The sequence below is a fragment of the Pleurodeles waltl genome, chromosome 10 (assembly GCF_031143425.1).
Source record: "Pleurodeles waltl isolate 20211129_DDA chromosome 10, aPleWal1.hap1.20221129, whole genome shotgun sequence".
Lineage (NCBI taxonomy): Eukaryota > Metazoa > Chordata > Amphibia > Caudata > Salamandridae > Pleurodeles > Pleurodeles waltl.
In genome coordinates, this window is record NC_090449.1 from 552,006,132 (window position 1) to 552,032,261 (window position 26,130).

The window sequence follows — 26,130 nt, forward strand, 5'->3', positions numbered from 1 at the left end:
CGGAAAAAGAGAAAAATTTACCCCCTCTACGTATACAACTGTTTCCTTTTTTCCCGAGGCCCCAACGAGTGAAGAATTATATGAGGAAACAGAGGAAGCCTTAGAATGGTTCCTTGATCAGGAACCTCCCTTGACAGTTGAGGAGCAGGAATTAGCTCGTACCGCCACCCTGTGGACCTCGCAACCAAAAATATACAATCCAGATGTCATTGCCCAGTTATTTTCTAATCTCCCACTTACGCAACGTAGATTGGCCAGTATATATATGACCCAACACTTGATGACGCTAAATAAAATAATTAGACCCCATCAAAAGGCCCTCGAAGATTTATTGTCTAAGTGCACGTCCTTAACATTCGTACAAGACCCAAGTCTGTTTTTGAACATATTCCTTGAGGCTAGACAGGAGTATCATGACGAAGTAACACGAACACTTCTTCGGTCACGACACCAGGATTTACAACAGAAAGACACACTTCGTCATTTTCCTCTCAGAGAGGTACACCCACGAACAGATGTTGGAAATAACTTGCACAGAGTTTTTGTGTATACCCCCCTTACTAAAATGGAAATTATGAAAATGAAAGAAATGGTTCCATCCCATTCTAAGGATCCTACAGGATTCTTTAAAGAACTCGCGGATGTCCTTACGATGGGAACATACACATTAGCGGATATGACAATCATGTTGAAACACTTGTTGCCCTCGGGGATTTATGAAAAATTGAGAGAGAAAAACTGGATAGTTGATGCTGGTGAATTAAATTGGGCAACTCTTGAAACACGTGAAAATGAGCGCGCACCGGGGGGAGATATACACCGGGATATAAAGGCGTTGCCAGGTCTTATTCTCAAAGTATTACCCCAACTCCTTACTACTAAAAAAGAGGATTGGGACGCCATTTCGGCTTGTAAGCAAAAACCTGGTGAGGATACTGGGGATTATTATTCCCGATTAGAGGAATGTTTCGCTATCAATAGCGGTCTTAAACCAAATAGTGACTCTTACCCCCACCTGTTTGTGTCCAAATTGGTAGAAAATAGCTTGCCTAAACTAAAAGAAAGGGTTCAAAGAGTTGAAAGCTCCTGGCAGGCTCAGACTCCCTCCCAAGTTTTACGAATATTACAATATCATCAAAATAGACTGAGGGAGGAAGAAGAGCGTGAAAAAACAAGACTGAAAGAAACTAAGATAAGAGCTTTAGTCGCACAGACTGTAATGCCCAGAACAGGCCCGCAGCCACAACAACAAAAGACAACAACTACCTCCAAGGGTGTTTGTAATTACTGTAAGAAACAAGGACACTATGTCAAAGACTTACAAGGGAATGTAACATGTCCTGTTCTGAAACACAATTTGGCCACCGGTAAAACGTTATCTAGACCCCATGTTCCTCGGGAACAATACAGAACAGAGGGAAGAGTTCCCAAGAGCCAGGATAGAGAAATAAAACAGAGCGCACAGATGTACATGAATGGAGAGGATAATGGGTATGCCGATTTTCCCAGTTTCTTCTGAAGTTGCCCAGGGAGGGAAGAGGATAAATTGCCCCTTATCCCTATACCTGTGGACCAGACTGGTCCATATGTGGACGTTCACCTCCTGGGACAAGAAAATAAGTTTTTATTGGATACCGGGGCAAGCAAAACAACAATTGATCATAATGAACTGCCTCAAGCACCACTGTCAGGAAATAAAAATGTTTCCCTAGGTTTTTCAGGTCAGCCCATTACTAGTAGTACTTCAGAGCCCTTACCTTTACAAGTCGGCCCCCTCACCACGACCACCGATCTTCTTTTAACAGATGCTTGCCCCGAAAATTTGCTAGGCATTAAACAACTGAAAGAATTGGGAGCTATTATAGTATGCTCCCCCCAGGACGTACGCCTTTTCTTAAGAGATTTTAAAGGCCACTATACCGTTAGAGAGTTGGATCCTCGGCTTGCACACCTTCCCCCCGAATTGTGGGCCACCAGCTCCACCTCGGTTGGGCGAATGACTATTGCACCTCACAAAATTATATTGAAAGATGGAGCCATACTACCACGATTACGCAAGTATAAAATACCTCCGCAAGCTGAGAGAGATCTCATTTCCATTATAGAAGATCTCATCAAAGCAGGGGTAGTGATAGAAGTACCTTCAAACACAGTTAATTCCCCTGTATTACCAGTAGAAAAGAAAGTCCAACAAGGTGAAAATCCCAGTTATAGACTGGTAGTTGATTTACGAGAACTCAATAAGTGTGTGGTGTCCCAACATCCTGTTGTACCAGATATCTCCACACTTTTAACTACTATTGATTGTGAGGCATCTTATTTCACCGTCATCGACCTCAAGAATGCGTTCTTCAGCGTACCCATACATGAAGATAGCCAGTATTTGTTCGGGTTCTCACTGTCCGGAAGGAGCTTCCGGTTTACACGAGCTCCTCAGGGCTTTACTGACAGCCCGAGCATCTACAGTCAGGCATTAAAAAGACAATTAGACACTATACAAATGCCTCAAAATACTGCACTCCTGCAATACGTTGATGATTTACTCATCACGGCTCGCTCTGAACAGTCATGTGTACAAGCTTCGTTAATTGTATTAACGTTTCTTGCTGAAAATGGTCATAAGGTGTCACCAAACAAATTACAGTTTTGTCAACAGCAAGTGGCCTACTTAGGGCACTTGCTGTCGAAGGAGGGTAGACAACTAACACAAGAAAGAATACAGTTGGTACTAAATATACCCCAACCAAAAACACAGAAACAAGTACGTGAATTCATAGGATTAACATCCTACTGCAGACAATGGATCCCTCAGTTTGCATTAATATCTAAACCACTTGTACACCTCACAACATTGGAAGCAAGTGCAACACCCCAACTTCCCTGGACAGAGGAACATACACACGCATTCCAAACGTTGAAACAAGCAATGTGTCAGGCTCCTGTATTAGCTACCCCCGATTACCACAAAGATTTTACATTATTTGTTACTGAGAAAAATGGGACTGCTTTATCAGTTCTTACACAGGAACAAGCAGGCAAACAAAGGCCGTGCGGATATTTTTCATCCACTCTGGATCCAGTAGCGCAAGCCCTTCCTGCATGCCTGAAAGCTGTAGCAGCGACAGCCCAAGCTATCAGACAAAGTGACACCATAGTATTAGGACACCCACTAGTAGTAAGGGTTCCTCATGCAGTGGAACTACTACTCAATAGAACACAGACTCAACATTTGACCATAGCCAGATTGACAGGGTATGAACTGACACTGTTCCAACCCCACATTCAAATACTTAGATGTAATACCCTGAATCCAGCGACACTCTTACCTCTCCCTGAAGAGACAGACGGAGTACATGATTGTATAGAAGTGATTGAACAAGTGACAAAACCAAGATCAGACCTAAGAGATATTCCTTTAAAAGAGGCGGAACAAAATATATATGTGGACGGCTCATGTAGAAGAAATGAAAAAGGGGAACTGAAAGCGGCCTATGCAGTAACCACAAAAACACAGGTACTAGAATGTCGACAAATACCAATTCTCTCGGCGCAGGCGGCAGAATTAATAGCCTTGAGTAGAGCTTGTCACATAGGGAAGAGAAAAAAGATAAACATTTACACCGACTCACAGTATGCCTTTGGGGTAGTACACAATTTCGGAACGCTATGGAGAGAAAGAGGCTTCATGACATCCCATGGATCAAAAATACAACATGCAGACCTCATAACACAGTTATTGGACGACATACACTTGCCCGAACAAATAGCTGTAATTAAATGCAAAGCACATTCAAAGGGAACAGACAATGTCGCTATAGGAAATGCCTTAGCCGACCAAACAGCTCAGGAAATGACGCAGAAGGACGTAGAAAAAGGGTCACCCCATGACCTTGCATTTATAGGACATACACAAACTACCAGAGATACCGCTATTGATATACTAGACATACAGAGTCATGCTACAAAAGAAGAAAAAGAAAAATGGAAAAAGGAGGGAGGGATCTTGACAGACCAGGGATGGATGGTGCCACACAAAGCAGTCTGGTATCTACCGGACGCCATGGTACAGATCATTATAGAAACAATACATGGGCCAGCCCATCTAGGAGAAAAGGCTATGCTAGATGCAACAAGATCTATATGGGACAATAAGCACCTTAGAGCCGCAGCCAAAAACAAGGTCCAAACATGCATGATATGTTGCCAGTACAACATCGGGAAGGGTGTGACAGTAGGCTCAGGAGGATTTCATCCTCCAGAACATCCTTTTGAGGTCATACAAATGGACTCTATACAAATGGAAAGATGCAGAGGATACAAGTATGTCCTTGTAGTAGTATGTACATTAACAAGGTGGACAGAAGCCTACCCCGTACCTGATTATACTGCCAACACCACTGCCAAACAATTGATTAAGGAATACTTTCCTAGGTTTGGTCTACCTCGAGTTATATACTCTGACAATGGCCAACCATTCTCATCTGAATTAATGAAGAAAATTTCGCTCTTGCTGGGATACCAGTGGAAATTCCACTGCGTACGCCATCCACAGGCAGCTGGTTTAGTCGAGCGACACAACCAAACGCTAAAAAACAAATTGGCAAAAATTTGTGCTGATAAGAAAGTTGATTGGATAACAGCTTTACCCGTAGCATTGTTCTACATGAGAATGGTTCCCCATTCCAGGACTGGACTAGCTCCCTATGAGATCGTTTTTGGCAGACCACCTAACATATGGGGGACACCGCGAGCTAAGGCTATAACAGACATTGAACTACCTGTGTTGACAGATTATCTGGCTTCTTTGATGTCTGCACTTCAATCTTGTCGTTCACAGGTTGCAGCTGCATTTCCTGATAATACCGAACCCAAAGAACACCAGATCAGACCGGGAGACTGGGTCCTCATCCGGAATTTTGATCGCGCGACGCCTCTTGAGCCCAGGTGGAAGGAACCCAAGCTCGTTCTACTGGTTACCCGAACAGCCGTGAAAGTCGAAGGACGGAAGGGCTGGTTACACGCCAGCCACTGTAAGAAATACTTTTCTAAAGAAGGGGCAGAGGACACCTTGCCTCACCTGATTCCAAAACATTCCGAACAATTGACATTACCCACAGAAGAAACTCCCCAACAGTTATACAAGTCGAAACTTAGGTCTTCTTCCCGAGCCCAGGTCACTTAAGTCCAAACAAGCTCCTCTTGTTGGTGAAACGGCAGGGGCTCAAGGGAGATACGCCTAATGGCAAGGCTTGTGACAAAAACAAGGATGGAACAAAAGAGATTAAGGGACAAATATAAGAGAAGAATGTGTGCTGGGAAAAATATTTTTGTATTGATATTAATGTTTTTGTTGGCAGCAATAGCATGTGTGAGTTGGATACTGTATGTGGTTTTTCCTCCAAGCAAACGAGTTCAGACACCCCTTAATGACACTCAAGAACACACACATCACGATCTTCCACCTCATGAGTTGGCATATAGAGTAGCGATGCAGAACAACACCTTTGTGAAGCTATTACACTACTCACATCAAGTGGTTAATACCACTAATTGCTGGGTATGTGGACAGATTCCCCCTCACCAAGACGAAGGGGGAATGCCATTAACACCATTTCCATTCTCATATAACGGCTCATGCGAGGCCTGGTTCGCCCTGATCACAGCTTATAACAGGTCTGAGATGCGAAAAGATCAAAAGGACTGGCCCTGGGGTAATCTAAACGCTGTCCTTCAAAAGGTCTGTTATCCTGATGAGGAAGGGTTGCCACAGGCTAATGGAACGGTATTCGAAAGCGAAGAATACCGACGGGATGACTTGACTTTTAAGCTGAAAAAGTCCAGGTCTCAAGGAGAGGGAGGGCCAATAACCATATCCGTTTTCAAAGTAAAAGGACACCTGTGCATCCAGAAGACTGGCACTATCTCTGTAGGATACAGTGAATGCAATTCTACTGTGAAATTTACGGATCATGGTCGGTCCTCATTTCAGACCACCAGACATACCTATTTCATTTGCGGCCAGTCTGCCTATGTCCGTCTTCCCTACAACTGGGGGGGGAGATGTTATATATCCTTCTTATTGCCACCTGTTTTCCTTGCCTCTTCAACGTACCACAAGGATCATCGAATTAGTACAGGGAGGTACAAGAGGTATATAGATACATCTGGAATAGATCAAACTGAAACTGCTGCGGAACAATATACTGATTTTAATAGAGGTTTTTTCTTCTTCATCGGACCAGTGCAGAACAGTAAGCTTATACGTAGACTTACTCGAACAGTAGAGGCAGTTGTGAATCAGACTATAGCCGCTTTGGGGAACTTGACCCAGGAACAATCCGCTATCAGAATGGTAGCGCTCCAGAATCGTCTTGTTCTCGACGTCATACTAGCGGAGAAGGGCGGGGCTTGTAAAATTATCGGGTCGAGCTGTTGCATTTTCATTCCCGATAACGCCCCTTCAGTCTATAAAGCTATTTCCAAATTACACAAAATAGCATCAGGATTACACCAGGAACCAGGCACCTGGACTTGGTCAGGATGGTTTTGGGGGTTGGTATCCTCCTGGGGCTGGAAGTTACTATCCATAGTTGGGATAATATTCGCAGTACTTATGGGGTGTTGTCTCTGCATACAATGTGGTCCACCGCTCTGTGGATTGTGTATTACCCTGTGCACTCCTAGAAGACATACTCCGGAGGAAGAAAATGCCAGGATCTACCTCAATGGCCTGTACTGACAGTGATTGCACTCTGGTGCAAGGAGGGGATGTGGAAAAATAAAATATCGCACCCTCATGCAATTACTGTGCCTTGACATCTGGACATCCATTTTGAGAGTAAGCATCCATTTTGAGAATGTGTTGACATTTTGGAGAATACAGCTGAAGATAAATTGCAACGTGTGATGTGCTCTAGGCCTTAGGCAGGATGTTAGCCACCCACATAGCTGTGGTTAAGCCGATTCTTCCGTTTCTAAGAAAAAGCTCGCTTCGACAGAATAACCTGTGGTTGGAAGAAAGTCACGCTTGTTTTCCCTTGTACTCTATTTTTTACCCCACGCTTCTGACATTTCTCCGTCTGCATGCTAGCTTCACATATTTCCACTGACGCACATCGGAGTGTTCCAGCTTCACATATTTCCACTGACGCATATAGACTGTTTTGTTTTTTTTCCTCTTTTTAAAGTTTGCTTGATGGAAAATTACCGAATACTGCCATTTGCTTGTGTTGTGCAAGAAATGTATAAAAGCTGCAAGCTGCGCAATGTTGGGCAGACCACTCCCTAACCCGCTTGGTGAGGGAGCTCTCCCTTAACTCGAGTTATTGAAATAAACCCTGATTATACTCCACGTCCCGGACTCTGTCTCCTTCCTCATTTACCTATTACTAGAAAATTATGAAATAAGATAAGGTAAAATAAATTATTTACCACATTTTTGGCGCCCGAACAGGGACCTTCCCTTCTCTACACGTGCCGGTTTTTGCCGGCCGCGGTGTTTTCCCCTGTTTCCTCTCTTGACGGACTTCAGGTGCACCCGGTGGGGATTTCCCACCGAATTCCTTCGGAGATGCGGGGGATTTACTGAGACCGGCATACATATGAGGCGGTGAGAGACGCGGGAGGTCCATACCCGAGCCCGACATCGAGGAGTTGAGGAGTCCGAGACGTCTGAGATCCCTGACACGCGCAGCGTCTGGATTCGATCGAAAATTCTGGATTTGCCGTTCGGTGAGTATTACTGAATAGTATCAAGACGTTTTCCGATTAAGGAAACGGTAAAGGTATAGATTTAGTAACAAAATGTCGTTGTTTACCAAATTTAAGACTAAATCTAAGGCTAAAAAGTTTTTAGAAAAAGAGGTGGTTCTTCCACCTAAGGACACGCCAGCTAGATTTATGTATAATAAACATGGCATGTCGGCAATAGTCTTTTTGGACTTATGGGTGGAATATACTGAAAAGTTGGAAGAAAGATACCGGTGGCCCATCAACGGGACCTTCGATATAGAAAGTGTCCTTAAGGTAGAGGAACAGTTGTTCAAAAAGAAAGCGAGACAGGCTCAGTTAGATTCTGTGGAATGGTGGAGGAAAGAAGCCCATAGGAGACAGGAGAAAGCTCAGAATAAAGTTGAAAAAGCGCAGAAAATGTCAGAAAAAGCGAAGTCAGACGAATTATTGCAGACAGGAAAGGAAACAGTTCTTGACCAAACAATTAGAGAAAAACAAGGAAATATGACCGGTCTGTATCCGGTATTACCTAAATGTGAGGTTGCTGGTCAGGTTAAATTGAAACATGGTCCCCTTCCCAGCGCTCCTATAGATTTTGAAGAGGCACCCCTCATAGACTTATTGGACGTACCACCCCCGTATTCTACTGATATGCGGCCCGTCCATCCTGGACCTGGTCAAGCGGTAACACTTCCCTCAACTATAATTGACAACCTTTCAGAACGCACCCGACACCTTTCGCTGGAAGAGACAGCGGGAGGAGACGAAGCAGCGGGCGGGGAGGATAAAGTGCAGTGTCCCTATGATCCATTATATAAAAGATATCCCGCTTTGGATGAACCAGGAAAACAGTTAGTTGATAGTTGGACTAAAATAGAGAAAATGCCTGCAGTACAAAGTACCATTGACAGTATGATTGAATATATGTTACGAGGTGGAGATTCCACCGCATATACAGATGTTATGAAGGGGAAAAATAAGAGACAAAAAAGGCACATATATACTTTCATGACACTTCTTTTTGCACGATATTTCCAGGCAAATGGTTTGAAAATTCCTACAAAATTAGCAGACATTATTAATGACCTTAATGAAAAAACTGAAGAAGTAGAGGAAGAAATAGATGGAGCAGTAGATACCTTATTGGGCCTTATGGTACAACAACAACGTAAATTCAAAGAGGGTCCCCCACGATCTACTAAGCAATGTCCACTTTGTGGGGACCTCGGAAAAAGAGAAAAATTTACCCCCTCTACGTATACAACTGTTTCCTTTTTTCCCGAGGCCCCAACGAGTGAAGAATTATATGAGGAAACAGAGGAAGCCTTAGAATGGTTCCTTGATCAGGAACCTCCCTTGACAGTTGAGGAGCAGGAATTAGCTCGTACCGCCACCCTGTGGACCTCGCAACCAAAAATATACAATCCAGATGTCATTGCCCAGTTATTTTCTAATCTCCCACTTACGCAACGTAGATTGGCCAGTATATATATGACCCAACACTTGATGACGCTAAATAAAATAATTAGACCCCATCAAAAGGCCCTCGAAGATTTATTGTCTAAGTGCACGTCCTTAACATTCGTACAAGACCCAAGTCTGTTTTTGAACATATTCCTTGAGGCTAGACAGGAGTATCATGACGAAGTAACACGAACACTTCTTCGGTCACGACACCAGGATTTACAACAGAAAGACACACTTCGTCATTTTCCTCTCAGAGAGGTACACCCACGAACAGATGTTGGAAATAACTTGCACAGAGTTTTTGTGTATACCCCCCTTACTAAAATGGAAATTATGAAAATGAAAGAAATGGTTCCATCCCATTCTAAGGATCCTACAGGATTCTTTAAAGAACTCGCGGATGTCCTTACGATGGGAACATACACATTAGCGGATATGACAATCATGTTGAAACACTTGTTGCCCTCGGGGATTTATGAAAAATTGAGAGAGAAAAACTGGATAGTTGATGCTGGTGAATTAAATTGGGCAACTCTTGAAACACGTGAAAATGAGCGCGCACCGGGGGGAGATATACACCGGGATATAAAGGCGTTGCCAGGTCTTATTCTCAAAGTATTACCCCAACTCCTTACTACTAAAAAAGAGGATTGGGACGCCATTTCGGCTTGTAAGCAAAAACCTGGTGAGGATACTGGGGATTATTATTCCCGATTAGAGGAATGTTTCGCTATCAATAGCGGTCTTAAACCAAATAGTGACTCTTACCCCCACCTGTTTGTGTCCAAATTGGTAGAAAATAGCTTGCCTAAACTAAAAGAAAGGGTTCAAAGAGTTGAAAGCTCCTGGCAGGCTCAGACTCCCTCCCAAGTTTTACGAATATTACAATATCATCAAAATAGACTGAGGGAGGAAGAAGAGCGTGAAAAAACAAGACTGAAAGAAACTAAGATAAGAGCTTTAGTCGCACAGACTGTAATGCCCAGAACAGGCCCGCAGCCACAACAACAAAAGACAACAACTACCTCCAAGGGTGTTTGTAATTACTGTAAGAAACAAGGACACTATGTCAAAGACTTACAAGGGAATGTAACATGTCCTGTTCTGAAACACAATTTGGCCACCGGTAAAACGTTATCTAGACCCCATGTTCCTCGGGAACAATACAGAACAGAGGGAAGAGTTCCCAAGAGCCAGGATAGAGAAATAAAACAGAGCGCACAGATGTACATGAATGGAGAGGATAATGGGTATGCCGATTTTCCCAGTTTCTTCTGAAGTTGCCCAGGGAGGGAAGAGGATAAATTGCCCCTTATCCCTATACCTGTGGACCAGACTGGTCCATATGTGGACGTTCACCTCCTGGGACAAGAAAATAAGTTTTTATTGGATACCGGGGCAAGCAAAACAACAATTGATCATAATGAACTGCCTCAAGCACCACTGTCAGGAAATAAAAATGTTTCCCTAGGTTTTTCAGGTCAGCCCATTACTAGTAGTACTTCAGAGCCCTTACCTTTACAAGTCGGCCCCCTCACCACGACCACCGATCTTCTTTTAACAGATGCTTGCCCCGAAAATTTGCTAGGCATTAAACAACTGAAAGAATTGGGAGCTATTATAGTATGCTCCCCCCAGGACGTACGCCTTTTCTTAAGAGATTTTAAAGGCCACTATACCGTTAGAGAGTTGGATCCTCGGCTTGCACACCTTCCCCCCGAATTGTGGGCCACCAGCTCCACCTCGGTTGGGCGAATGACTATTGCACCTCACAAAATTATATTGAAAGATGGAGCCATACTACCACGATTACGCCAGTATAAAATACCTCCGCAAGCTGAGAGAGATCTCATTTCCATTATAGAAGATCTCATCAAAGCAGGGGTAGTGATAGAAGTACCTTCAAACACAGTTAATTCCCCTGTATTACCAGTAGTAAAGAAAGTCCAACAAGGTGAAAATCCCAGTTATAGACTGGTAGTTGATTTACGAGAACTCAATAAGTGTGTGGTGTCCCAACATCCTGTTGTACCAGATATCTCCACACTTTTAACTACTATTGATTGTGAGGCATCTTATTTCACCGTCATCGACCTCAAGAATGCGTTCTTCAGCGTACCCATACATGAAGATAGCCAGTATTTGTTCGGGTTCTCACTGTCCGGAAGGAGCTTCCGGTTTACACGAGCTCCTCAGGGCTTTACTGACAGCCCGAGCATCTACAGTCAGGCATTAAAAAGACAATTAGACACTATACAAATGCCTCAAAATACTGCACTCCTGCAATACGTTGATGATTTACTCATCACGGCTCGCTCTGAACAGTCATGTGTACAAGCTTCGTTAATTGTATTAACGTTTCTTGCTGAAAATGGTCATAAGGTGTCACCAAACAAATTACAGTTTTGTCAACAGCAAGTGGCCTACTTAGAGCACTTGCTGTCGAAGGAGGGTAGACAACTAACACAAGAAAGAATACAGTTGGTACTAAATATACCCCAACCAAAAACACAGAAACAAGTACGTGAATTCATAGGATTAACATCCTACTGCAGACAATGGATCCCTCAGTTTGCATTAATATCTAAACCACTTGTACACCTCACAACATTGGAAGCAAGTGCAACACCCCAACTTCCCTGGACAGAGGAACATACACACGCATTCCAAACGTTGAAACAAGCAATGTGTCAGGCTCCTGTATTAGCTACCCCCGATTACCACAAAGATTTTACATTATTTGTTACTGAGAAAAATGGGACTGCTTTATCAGTTCTTACACAGGAACAAGCAGGCAAACAAAGGCCGTGCGGATATTTTTCATCCACTCTGGATCCAGTAGCGCAAGCCCTTCCTGCATGCCTGAAAGCTGTAGCAGCGACAGCCCAAGCTATCAGACAAAGTGACACCATAGTATTAGGACACCCACTAGTAGTAAGGGTTCCTCATGCAGTGGAACTACTACTCAATAGAACACAGACTCAACATTTGACCATAGCCAGATTGACAGGGTATGAACTGACACTGTTCCAACCCCACATTCAAATACGTAGATGTAATACCCTGAATCCAGCGACACTCTTACCTCTCCCTGAAGAGACAGACGGAGTACATGATTGTATAGAAGTGATTGAACAAGTGACAAAACCAAGATCAGACCTAAGAGATATTCCTTTAAAAGAGGCGGAACAAAATATATATGTGGACGGCTCATGTAGAAGAAATGAAAAAGGGGAACTGAAAGCGGCCTATGCAGTAACCACAAAAACACAGGTACTAGAATGTCGACAAATACCAATTCTCTCGGCGCAGGCGGCAGAATTAATAGCCTTGAGTAGAGCTTGTCACATAGGGAAGAGAAAAAAGATAAACATTTACACCGACTCACAGTATGCCTTTGGGGTAGTACACAATTTCGGAACGCTATGGAGAGAAAGAGGCTTCATGACATCCCATGGATCAAAAATACAACATGCAGACCTCATAACACAGTTATTGGACGACATACACTTGCCCGAACAAATAGCTGTAATTAAATGCAAAGCACATTCAAAGGGAACAGACGATGTCGCTATAGGAAATGCCTTAGCCGACCAAACAGCTCAGGAAATGACGCAGAAGGACGTAGAAAAAGGGTCACCCCATGACCTTGCATTTATAGGACATACACAAACTACCAGAGATACCGCTATTGATATACTAGACATACAGAGTCATGCTACAAAAGAAGAAAAAGAAAAATGGAAAAAGGAGGGAGGGATCTTGACAGACCAGGGATGGATGGTGCCACACAAAGCAGTCTGGTATCTACCGGACGCCATGGTACAGATCATTATAGAAACAATACATGGGCCAGCCCATCTAGGAGAAAAGGCTATGCTAGATGCAACAAGATCTATATGGGACAATAAGCACCTTAGAGCCGCAGCCAAAAACAAGGTCCAAACATGCATGATATGTTGCCAGTACAACATCGGGAAGGGTGTGACAGTAGGCTCAGGAGGATTTCATCCTCCAGAACATCCTTTTGAGGTCATACAAATGGACTCTATACAAATGGAAAGATGCAGAGGATACAAGTATGTCCTTGTAGTAGTATGTACATTAACAAGGTGGACAGAAGCCTACCCCGTACCTGATTATACTGCCAACACCACTGCCAAACAATTGATTAAGGAATACTTTCCTAGGTTTGGTCTACCTCGAGTTATATACTCTGACAATGGCCAACCATTCTCATCTGAATTAATGAAGAAAATTTCGCTCTTGCTGGGATACCAGTGGAAATTCCACTGCGTACGCCATCCACAGGCAGCTGGTTTAGTCGAGCGACACAACCAAACGCTAAAAAACAAATTGGCAAAAATTTGTGCTGATAAGAAAGTTGATTGGATAACAGCTTTACCCGTAGCATTGTTCTACATGAGAATGGTTCCCCATTCCAGGACTGGACTAGCTCCCTATGAGATCGTTTTTGGCAGACCACCTAACATATGGGGGACACCGCGAGCTAAGGCTATAACAGACATTGAACTACCTGTGTTGACAGATTATCTGGCTTCTTTGATGTCTGCACTTCAATCTTGTCGTTCACAGGTTGCAGCTGCATTTCCTGATAATACCGAACCCAAAGAACACCAGATCAGACTGGGAGACTGGGTCCTCATCCGGAATTTTGATCGCGCGACGCCTCTTGAGCCCAGGTGGAAGGAACCCAAGCTCGTTCTACTGGTTACCCGAACAGCCGTGAAAGTCGAAGGACGGAAGGGCTGGTTACACGCCAGCCACTGTAAGAAATACTTTTCTAAAGAAGGGGCAGAGGACACCTTGCCTCACCTGATTCCAAAACATTCCGAACAATTGACATTACCCACAGAAGAAACTCCCCAACAGTTATACAAGTCGAAACTTAGGTCTTCTTCCCGAGCCCAGGTCACTTAAGTCCAAACAAGCTCCTCTTGTTGGTGAAACGGCAGGGGCTCAAGGGAGATACGCCTAATGGCAAGGCTTGTGACAAAAACAAGGATGGAACAAAAGAGATTAAGGGACAAATATAAGAGAAGAATGTGTGCTGGGAAAAATATTTTTGTATTGATATTAATGTTTTTGTTGGCAGCAATAGCATGTGTGAGTTGGATACTGTATGTGGTTTTTCCTCCAAGCAAACGAGTTCAGACACCCCTTAATGACACTCAAGAACACACACATCACGATCTTCCACCTCATGAGTTGGCATATAGAGTAGCGATGCAGAACAACACCTTTGTGAAGCTATTACACTACTCACATCAAGTGGTTAATACCACTAATTGCTGGGTATGTGGACAGATTCCCCCTCACCAAGACGAAGGGGGAATGCCATTAACACCATTTCCATTCTCATATAACGGCTCATGCGAGGCCTGGTTCGCCCTGATCACAGCTTATAACAGGTCTGAGATGCGAAAAGATCAAAAGGACTGGCCCTGGGGTAATCTAAACGCTGTCCTTCAAAAGGTCTGTTATCCTGATGAGGAAGGGTTGCCACAGGCTAATGGAACGGTATTCGAAAGCGAAGAATACCGACGGGATGACTTGACTTTTAAGCTGAAAAAGTCCAGGTCTCAAGGAGAGGGAGGGCCAATAACCATATCCGTTTTCAAAGTAAAAGGACACCTGTGCATCCAGAAGACTGGCACTATCTCTGTAGGATACAGTGAATGCAATTCTACTGTGAAATTTACGGATCATGGTCGGTCCTCATTTCAGACCACCAGACATACCTATTTCATTTGCGGCCAGTCTGCCTATGTCCGTCTTCCCTACAACTGGGGGGGGAGATGTTATATATCCTTCTTATTGCCACCTGTTTTCCTTGCCTCTTCAACGTACCACAAGGATCATCGAATTAGTACAGGGAGGTACAAGAGGTATATAGATACATCTGGAATAGATCAAACTGAAACTGCTGCGGAACAATATACTGATTTTAATAGAGGTTTTTTCTTCTTCATCGGACCAGTGCAGAACAGTAAGCTTATACGTAGACTTACTCGAACAGTAGAGGCAGTTGTGAATCAGACTATAGCCGCTTTGGGGAACTTGACCCAGGAACAATCCGCTATCAGAATGGTAGCGCTCCAGAATCGTCTTGTTCTCGACGTCATACTAGCGGAGAAGGGCGGGGCTTGTAAAATTATCGGGTCGAGCTGTTGCATTTTCATTCCCGATAACGCCCCTTCAGTCTATAAAGCTATTTCCAAATTACACAAAATAGCATCAGGATTACACCAGGAACCAGGCACCTGGACTTGGTCAGGATGGTTTTGGGGGTTGGTATCCTCCTGGGGCTGGAAGTTACTATCCATAGTTGGGATAATATTCGCAGTACTTATGGGGTGTTGTCTCTGCATACAATGTGGTCCACCGCTCTGTGGATTGTGTATTACCCTGTGCACTCCTAGAAGACATACTCCGGAGGAAGAAAATGCCAGGATCTACCTCAATGGCCTGTACTGACAGTGATTGCACTCTGGTGCAAGGAGGGGATGTGGAAAAATAAAATATCGCACCCTCATGCAATTACTGTGCCTTGACATCTGGACATCCATTTTGAGAGTAAGCATCCATTTTGAGAATGTGTTGACATTTTGGAGAATACAGCTGAAGATAAATTGCAACGTGTGATGTGCTCTAGGCCTTAGGCAGGATGTTAGCCACCCACATAGCTGTGGTTAAGCCGATTCTTCCGTTTCTAAGAAAAAGCTCGCTTCGACAGAATAACCTGTGGTTGGAAGAAAGTCACGCTTGTTTTCCCTTGTACTCTATTTTTTACCCCACGCTTCTGACATTTCTCCGTCTGCATGCTAGCTTCACATATTTCCACTGACGCACATCGGAGTGTTCCAGCTTCACATATTTCCACTGACGCATATAGACTGTTTTGTTTTTTTTCCTCTTTTTAAAGTTTGCTTGATGGAAAATTACCGAATACTGCCATTTGCTTGTGTTGTGCAAGAAATGTATAAAAGCTGCAAGCTGCGCAATGTTGGGCAGACCACTCCCTAACCCGCTTGGTGAGGGAGCTCTCCCTTAACTCGAGTTATTGAAATAAACCCTGATTATACTCCACGTCCCGGACTCTGTCTCCTTCCTCATTTACCTATTACTAGAAAATTATGAAATAAGATAAGGTAAAATAAATTATTTACCACATTTTTGGCGCCCGAACAGGGACCTTCCCTTCTCTACACGTGCCGGTTTTTGCCGGCCGCGGTGTTTTCCCCTGTTTCCTCTCTTGACGGACTTCAGGTGCACCCGGTGGGGATTTCCCACCGAATTCCTTCGGAGATGCGGGGGATTTACTGAGACCGGCATACATATGAGGCGGTGAGAGACGCGGGAGGTCCATACCCGAGCCCGACATCGAGGAGTTGAGGAGTCCGAGACGTCTGAGATCCCTGACACGCGCAGCGTCTGGATTCGATCGAAAATTCTGGATTTGCTGTTCGGTGAGTATTACTGAATAGTATCAAGACGTTTTCCGATTAAGGAAACGGTAAAGGTATAGATTTAGTAACAAAATGTCGTTGTTTACCAAATTTAAGACTAAATCTAAGGCTAAAAAGTTTTTAGAAAAAGAGGTGGTTCTTCCACCTAAGGACACGCCAGCTAGATTTATGTATAATAAACATGGCATGTCGGCAATAGTCTTTTTGGACTTATGGGTGGAATATACTGAAAAGTTGGAAGAAAGATACCGGTGGCCCATCAACGGGACCTTCGATATAGAAAGTGTCCTTAAGGTAGAGGAACAGTTGTTCAAAAAGAAAGCGAGACAGGCTCAGTTAGATTCTGTGGAATGGTGGAGGAAAGAAGCCCATAGGAGACAGGAGAAAGCTCAGAATAAAGTTGAAAAAGCGCAGAAAATGTCAGAAAAAGCGAAGTCAGACGAATTATTGCAGACAGGAAAGGAAACAGTTCTTGACCAAACAATTAGAGAAAAACAAGGAAATATGACCGGTCTGTATCCGGTATTACCTAAATGTGAGGTTGCTGGTCAGGTTAAATTGAAACATGGTCCCCTTCCCAGCGCTCCTATAGATTTTGAAGAGGCACCCCTCATAGACTTATTGGACGTACCACCCCCGTATTCTACTGATATGCGGCCCGTCCATCCTGGACCTGGTCAAGCGGTAACACCTCCCCCAACTATAATTGACAACCTTTCAGAACGCACCCGACACCTTTCGCTGGAAGAGACAGCGGGAGGAGACGAAGCAGCGGGCGGGGAGGATAAAGTGCAGTGTCCCTATGATCCATTATATAAAAGATATCCCGCTTTGGATGAACCAGGAAAACAGTTAGTTGATAGTTGGACTAAAATAGAGAAAATGCCTGCAGTACAAAGTACCATTGACAGTATGATTGAATATATGTTACGAGGTGGAGATTCCACCGCATATACAGATGTTATGAAGGGGAAAAATAAGAGACAAAAAAGGCACATATATACTTTCATGACACTTCTTTTTGCACGATATTTCCAGGCAAATGGTTTGAAAATTCCTACAAAATTAGCAGACATTATTAATGACCTTAATGAAAAAACTGAAGAAGTAGAGGAAGAAATAGATGGAGCAGTAGATACCTTATTGGGCCTTATGGTACAACAACAACGTAAATTCAAAGAGGGTCCCCCACGATCTACTAAGCAATGTCCACTTTGTGGGGACCTCGGAAAAAGAGAAAAATTTACCCCCTCTACGTATACAACTGTTTCCTTTTTTCCCGAGGCCCCAACGAGTGAAGAATTATATGAGGAAACAGAGGAAGCCTTAGAATGGTTCCTTGATCAGGAACCTCCCTTGACAGTTGAGGAGCAGGAATTAGCTCGTACCGCCACCCTGTGGACCTCGCAACCAAAAATATACAATCCAGATGTCATTGCCCAGTTATTTTCTAATCTCCCACTTACGCAACGTAGATTGGCCAGTATATATATGACCCAACACTTGATGACGCTAAATAAAATAATTAGACCCCATCAAAAGGCCCTCGAAGATTTATTGTCTAAGTGCACGTCCTTAACATTCGTACAAGACCCAAGTCTGTTTTTGAACATATTCCTTGAGGCTAGACAGGAGTATCATGACGAAGTAACACGAACACTTCTTCGGTCACGACACCAGGATTTACAACAGAAAGACACACTTCGTCATTTTCCTCTCAGAGAGGTACACCCACGAACAGATGTTGGAAATAACTTGCACAGAGTTTTTGTGTATACCCCCCTTACTAAAATGGAAATTATGAAAATGAAAGAAATGGTTCCATCCCATTCTAAGGATCCTACAGGATTCTTTAAAGAACTCGCGGATGTCCTTACGATGGGAACATACACATTAGCGGATATGACAATCATGTTGAAACACTTGTTGCCCTCGGGGATTTATGAAAAATTGAGAGAGAAAAACTGGATAGTTGATGCTGGTGAATTAAATTGGGCAACTCTTGAAACACGTGAAAATGAGCGCGCACCGGGGGGAGATATACACCGGGATATAAAGGCGTTGCCAGGTCTTATTCTCAAAGTATTACCCCAACTCCTTACTACTAAAAAAGAGGATTGGGACGCCATTTCGGCTTGTAAGCAAAAACCTGGTGAGGATACTGGGGATTATTATTCCCGATTAGAGGAATGTTTCGCTATCAATAGCGGTCTTAAACCAAATAGTGACTCTTACCCCCACCTGTTTGTGTCCAAATTGGTAGAAAATAGCTTGCCTAAACTAAAAGAAAGGGTTCAAAGAGTTGAAAGCTCCTGGCAGGCTCAGACTCCCTCCCAAGTTTTACGAATATTACAATATCATCAAAATAGACTGAGGGAGGAAGAAGAGCGTGAAAAAACAAGACTGAAAGAAACTAAGATAAGAGCTTTAGTCGCACAGACTGTAATGCCCAGAACAGGCCCGCAGCCACAACAACAAAAGACAACAACTACCTCCAAGGGTGTTTGTAATTACTGTAAGAAACAAGGACACTATGTCAAAGACTTACAAGGGAATGTAACATGTCCTGTTCTGAAACACAATTTGGCCACCGGTAAAACGTTATCTAGACCCCATGTTCCTCGGGAACAATACAGAACAGAGGGAAGAGTTCCCAAGAGCCAGGATAGAGAAATAAAACAGAGCGCACAGATGTACATGAATGGAGAGGATAATGGGTATGCCGATTTTCCCAGTTTCTTCTGAAGTTGCCCAGGGAGGGAAGAGGATAAATTGCCCCTTATCCCTATACCTGTGGACCAGACTGGTCCATATGTGGACGTTCACCTCCTGGGACAAGAAAATAAGTTTTTATTGGATACCGGGGCAAGCAAAACAACAATTGATCATAATGAACTGCCTCAAGCACCACTGTCAGGAAATAAAAATGTTTCCCTAGGTTTTTCAGGTCAGCCCATTACTAGTAGTACTTCAGAGCCCTTACCTTTACAAGTCGGCCCCCTCACCACGACCACCGATCTTCTTTTAACAGATGCTTGCCCCGAAAATTTGCTAGGCATTAAACAACTGAAAGAATTGGGAGCTATTATAGTATGCTCCCCCCAGGACGTACGCCTTTTCTTAAGAGATTTTAAAGGCCACTATACCGTTAGAGAGTTGGATCCTCGGCTTGCACACCTTCCCCCCGAATTGTGGGCCACCAGCTCCACCTCGGTTGGGCGAATGACTATTGCACCTCACAAAATTATATTGAAAGATGGAGCCATACTACCACGATTACGCCAGTATAAAATACCTCCGCAAGCTGAGAGAGATCTCATTTCCATTATAGAAGATCTCATCAAAGCAGGGGTAGTGATAGAAGTACCTTCAAACACAGTTAATTCCCCTGTATTACCAGTAGTAAAGAAAGTCCAACAAGGTGAAAATCCCAGTTATAGACTGGTAGTTGATTTACGAGAACTCAATAAGTGTGTGGTGTCCCAACATCCTGTTGTACCAGATATCTCCACACTTTTAACTACTATTGATTGTGAGGTATCTTATTTCACCGTCATCGACCTCAAGAATGCGTTCTTCAGCGTACCCATACATGAAGATAGCCAGTATTTGTTCGGGTTCTCACTGTCCGGAAGGAGCTTCCGGTTTACACGAGCTCCTCAGGGCTTTACTGACATCCCGAGCATCTACAGTCAGGCATTAAAAAGACAATTAGACACTATACAAATGCCTCAAAATACTGCACTCCTGCAATACGTTGATGATTTACTCATCACGGCTCGCTCTGAACAGTCACGTGTACAAGCTTCGTTAATTGTATTAACGTTTCTTGCTGAAAATGGTCATAAGGTGTCACCAAACAAATTACAGTTTTGTCAACAGCAAGTGGCCTACTTAGGGCACTTGCTGTCGAAGGAGGGTAGACAACTAACACAAGAAAGAATACAGTTGGTACTAAATATACCCCAACCAAAAACACAGAAACAAGTATGTGAATTCATAGGATTAACATCCTACTGCAGACAATGGATCCCTCAGTTTGCATTAATATCTAAACCACTTGTACACCTCACAACATTGGAAGCAAGTGCAACACCCCAACTTCCCTGGACAGAGGAACATACACACGCATTCCAAACGTTGAAACAAGCAATGTGTCAGGCTCCTGTATTAGCTACCCCCGATTACCACAAAGATTTTACATTATTTGTTACTGAGAAAAATGGGACTGCTTTATCAGTTCTTACACAGGAACAAGCAGGCAAACAAAGGCCGTGTGGATATTTTTCATCCACTCTGGATCCAGTAGCGCAAGCCCTTCCTGCATGCCTGAAAGCTGTAGCAGCGACAGCCCAAGCTATCAGACAAAGTGACACCATAGTATTAGGACACCCACTAGTAGTAAGGGTTCCTCATGCAGTGGAACTACTACTCAATAGAACACAGACTCAACATTTGACCATAGCCAGATTGACAGGGTATGAACTGACACTGTTCCAACCCCACATTCAAATACTTAGATGTAATACCCTGAATCCAGCGACACTCTTACCTCTCCCTGAAGAGACAGACGGAGTACATGATTGTATAGAAGTGATTGAACAAGTGACAAAACCAAGATCAGACCTAAGAGATATTCCTTTAAAAGAGGCGGAACAAAATATATATGTGGACGGCTCATGTAGAAGAAATGAAAAAGGGGAACTGAAAGCGGCCTATGCAGTAACCACAAAAACACAGGTACTAGAATGTCGACAAATACCAATTCTCTCGGCGCAGGCGGCAGAATTAATAGCCTTGAGTAGAGCTTGTCACATAGGGAAGAGAAAAAAGATAAACATTTACACCGACTCACAGTATGCCTTTGGGGTAGTACACAATTTCGGAACGCTATGGAGAGAAAGAGGCTTCATGACATCCCATGGATCAAAAATACAACATGCAGACCTCATAACACAGTTATTGGACGACATACACTTGCCCGAACAAATAGCTGTAATTAAATGCAAAGCACATTCAAAGGGAACAGACGATGTCGCTATAGGAAATGCCTTAGCCGACCAAACAGCTCAGGAAATGACGCAGAAGGACGTAGAAAAAGGGTCACCCCATGACCTTGCATTTATAGGACATACACAAACTACCAGAGATACCGCTATTGATATACTAGACATACAGAGTCATGCTACAAAAGAAGAAAAAGAAAAATGGAAAAAGGAGGGAGGGATCTTGACAGACCAGGGATGGATGGTGCCACACAAAGCAGTCTGGTATCTACCGGACGCCATGGTACAGATCATTATAGAAACAATACATGGGCCAGCCCATCTAGGAGAAAAGGCTATGCTAGATGCAACAAGATCTATATGGGACAATAAGCACCTTAGAGCCGCAGCCAAAAACAAGGTCCAAACATGCATGATATGTTGCCAGTACAACATCGGGAAGGGTGTGACAGTAGGCTCAGGAGGATTTCATCCTCCAGAACATCCTTTTGAGGTCATACAAATGGACTATATACAAATGGAAAGATGCAGAGGATACAAGTATGTCCTTGTAGTAGTATGTGGACAGAAGCCTACCCCGTACCTGATTATACTGCCAACACCACTACCAAACAATTGATTAAGGAATACTTTCCTAGGTTTGGTCTACCTCGAGTTATATACTCTGACAATGGCCAACCATTCTCATCTGAATTAATGAAGAAAATTTCGCTCTTGCTGGGATACCAGTGGAAATTCCACTGCGTACGCCATCCACAGGCAGCTGGTTTAGTCGAGCGACACAACCAAACGCTAAAAAACAAATTGGCAAAAATTTGTGCTGATAAGAAAGTTGATTGGATAACAGCTTTACCCGTAGCATTGTTCTACATGAGAATGGTTCCCCATTCCAGGACTGGACTAGCTCCCTATGAGATCGTTTTTGGCAGACCACCTAACATATGGGGGACACCGCGAGCTAAGGCTATAACAGACATTGAACTACCTGTGTTGACAGATTATCTGGCTTCTTTGATGTCTGCACTTCAATCTTGTCGTTCACAGGTTGCAGCTGCATTTCCTGATAATACCGAACCCAAAGAACACCAGATCAGACCGGGAGACTGGGTCCTCATCCGGAATTTTGATCGCGCGACGCCTCTTGAGCCCAGGTGGAAGGAACCCAAGCTCGTTCTACTGGTTACCCGAACAGCCGTGAAAGTCGAAGGACGGAAGGGCTGGTTACACGCCAGCCACTGTAAGAAATACTTTTCTAAAGAAGGGGCAGAGGACACCTTGCCTCACCTGATTCCAAAACATTCCGAACAATTGACATTACCCACAGAAGAAACTCCCCAACAGTTATACAAGTCGAAACTTAGGTCTTCTTCCCGAGCCCAGGTCACTTAAGTCCAAACAAGCTCCTCTTGTTGGTGAAACGGCAGGGGCTCAAGGGAGATACGCCTAATGGCAAGGCTTGTGACAAAAACAAGGATGGAACAAAAGAGATTAAGGGACAAATATAAGAGAAGAATGTGTGCTGGGAAAAATATTTTTGTATTGATATTAATGTTTTTGTTGGCAGCAATAGCATGTGTGAGTTGGATACTGTATGTGGTTTTTCCTCCAAGCAAACGAGTTCAGACACCCCTTAATGACACTCAAGAACACACACATCACGATCTTCCACCTCATGAGTTGGCATATAGAGTAGCGATGCAGAACAACACCTTTGTGAAGCTATTACACTACTCACATCAAGTGGTTAATACCACTAATTGCTGGGTATGTGGACAGATTCCCCCTCACCAAGACGAAGGGGGAATGCCATTAACACCATTTCCATTCTCATATAACGGCTCATGCGAGGCCTGGTTCGCCCTGATCACAGCTTATAACAGGTCTGAGATGCGAAAAGATCAAAAGGACTGGCCCTGGGGTAATCTAAACGCTGTCCTTCATGTCTGATTATTCGCTGTCTGTTATCCTGATGAGGAAGGGTTGCCACAGGCTAATGGAACGGTATTCGAAAGCGAAGAATACCGACAGGATGACTTGACTTTTAAGCTGAAAAAGTCCAGGTCTCAAGGAGAGGGAGGGCCAATAACCATATCCGTTTTCAAAGTAAAAGGACACCTGTGCATCCAGAAGACTGGCACTATCTCTGTAGGATACAGTGAATGCAATTCTACTGTGAAATTTACGGATCATGGTCGGTCCTCATTTCAGACCACCAGACATACCTATTTCATTTGCGGCCAGTCTGCCTATGTCCGTCTTCCCTACAACTGGGGGGGGAGATGTTATATATCCTTCTTATTGCCACCTGTTTTCCTTGCCTCTTCAACGTACCACAAGGATCATCGAATTAGTACAGGGAGGTACAAGAGGTATATAGATACATCTGGAATAGATCAAACTGAAACTGCTGCGGAACAATATACTGATTTTAATAGAGGTTTTTTCTTCTTCATCGGACCAGTGCAGAACAGTAAGCTTATACGTAGACTTACTCGAACAGTAGAGGCAGTTGTGAATCAGACTATAGCCGCTTTGGGGAACTTGACCCAGGAACAATCCGCTATCAGAATGGTAGCGCTCCAGAATCGTCTTGTTCTCGACGTCATACTAGCGGAGAAGGGCGGGGCTTGTAAAATTATCGGGTCGAGCTGTTGCATTTTCATTCCCGATAACGCCCCTTCAGTCTATAAAGCTATTTCCAAATTACACAAAATAGCATCAGGATTACACCAGGAACCAGGCACCTGGACTTGGTCAGGATGGTTTTGGGGGTTGGTATCCTCCTGGGGCTGGAAGTTACTATCCATAGTTGGGATAATATTCGCAGTACTTATGGGGTGTTGTCTCTGCATACAATGTGGTCCACTGCTCTGTGGATTGTGTATTACCCTGTGCACTCCTAGAAGACATACTCCGGAGGAAGAAAATGCCAGGATCTACCTCAATGGCCTGTACTGACAGTGATTGCACTCTGGTGCAAGGAGGGGATGTGGAAAAATAAAATATCGCACCCTCATGCAATTACTGTGCCTTGACATCTGGACATCCATTTTGAGAGTAAGCATCCATTTTGAGAATGTGTTGACATTTTGGAGAATACAGCTGAAGATAAATTGCAACGTGTGATGTGCTCTAGGCCTTAGGCAGGATGTTAGCCACCCACATAGCTGTGGTTAAGCCGATTCTTCCGTTTCTAAGAAAAAGCTCGCTTCGACAGAATAACCTGTGGTTGGAAGAAAGTCACGCTTGTTTTCCCTTGTACTCTATTTTTTACCCCACGCTTCTGACATTTCTCCGTCTGCATGCTAGCTTCACATATTTCCACTGACGCACATCGGAGTGTTCCAGCTTCACATATTTCCACTGACGCATATAGACTGTTTTGTTTTTTTTCCTCTTTTTAAAGTTTGCTTGATGGAAAATTACCGAATACTGCCATTTGCTTGTGTTGTGCAAGAAATGTATAAAAGCTGCAAGCTGCGCAATGTTGGGCAGACCACTCCCTAACCCGCTTGGTGAGGGAGCTCTCCCTTAACTCGAGTTATTGAAATAAACCCTGATTATACTCCACGTCCCGGACTCTGTCTCCTTCCTCATTTACCTATTACTAGAAAATTATGAAATAAGATAAGGTAAAATAAATTATTTACCACAAATAGATGAGAGGGCGGGTTCTCTACGTGAAACCAAAGTCCAAAAAAGTTTGGCATTGCGAGCACTGGCCACCTCTGCCAAACACTCCCATAGATTTTCCTCATATTTAAGTTTAGATAACTTGCAAGTAGAAACATAGTTTCTTCTCGCATGTATGATGGCGTTCCTGCTCTTTAGGTTTAAAGCTTTGGACAGAAGGCTCTTTGCCTCCCGACACTCCTTATCAAACCTTTTACAATTGGGTACAGAATCTTTCTTTTGGGTTGTAGGAGGTTTAGTAAAAAGCTCCTTGAGATCCGCAAAAAGAGCCACATGAGAAGACATAACTTCTGAGGGAGATAATACAGTAATGTCATCAAATAGCTGGTAGCAGGAGACTAAGGCGTGAAGCTTATCGTTAAGCAGGTTGGATTTCGAAAACGAAGACCATCTCACCACGCGCCTATTGCTGGATAATTCCAGCAAGTCTTTGGAAGCATCCGAGACATAAGGTGGAGCGTGCCCTTTAAAAAGAGTTAAATTGTAAACAATTTGTAAAGGGGCATGGTCACTGGTACACCGAGAACCCACCTCTACATTAATTATAAAATGCCAGACTCGTAGATCGAAAATTAACATAATCCAGGATACTGCTATAAGAGCCTCTGAAAAAGGTAGGTTTAACAGGATTGTCATTTGGAAATCAACCATTTCCGAAGCGGAGGCCATATGTTACTGCAAGATCAATTATCTGCGACACCCTAGGGGAAGGAATACATAACACTGGTTGTATTAAAAGCGGG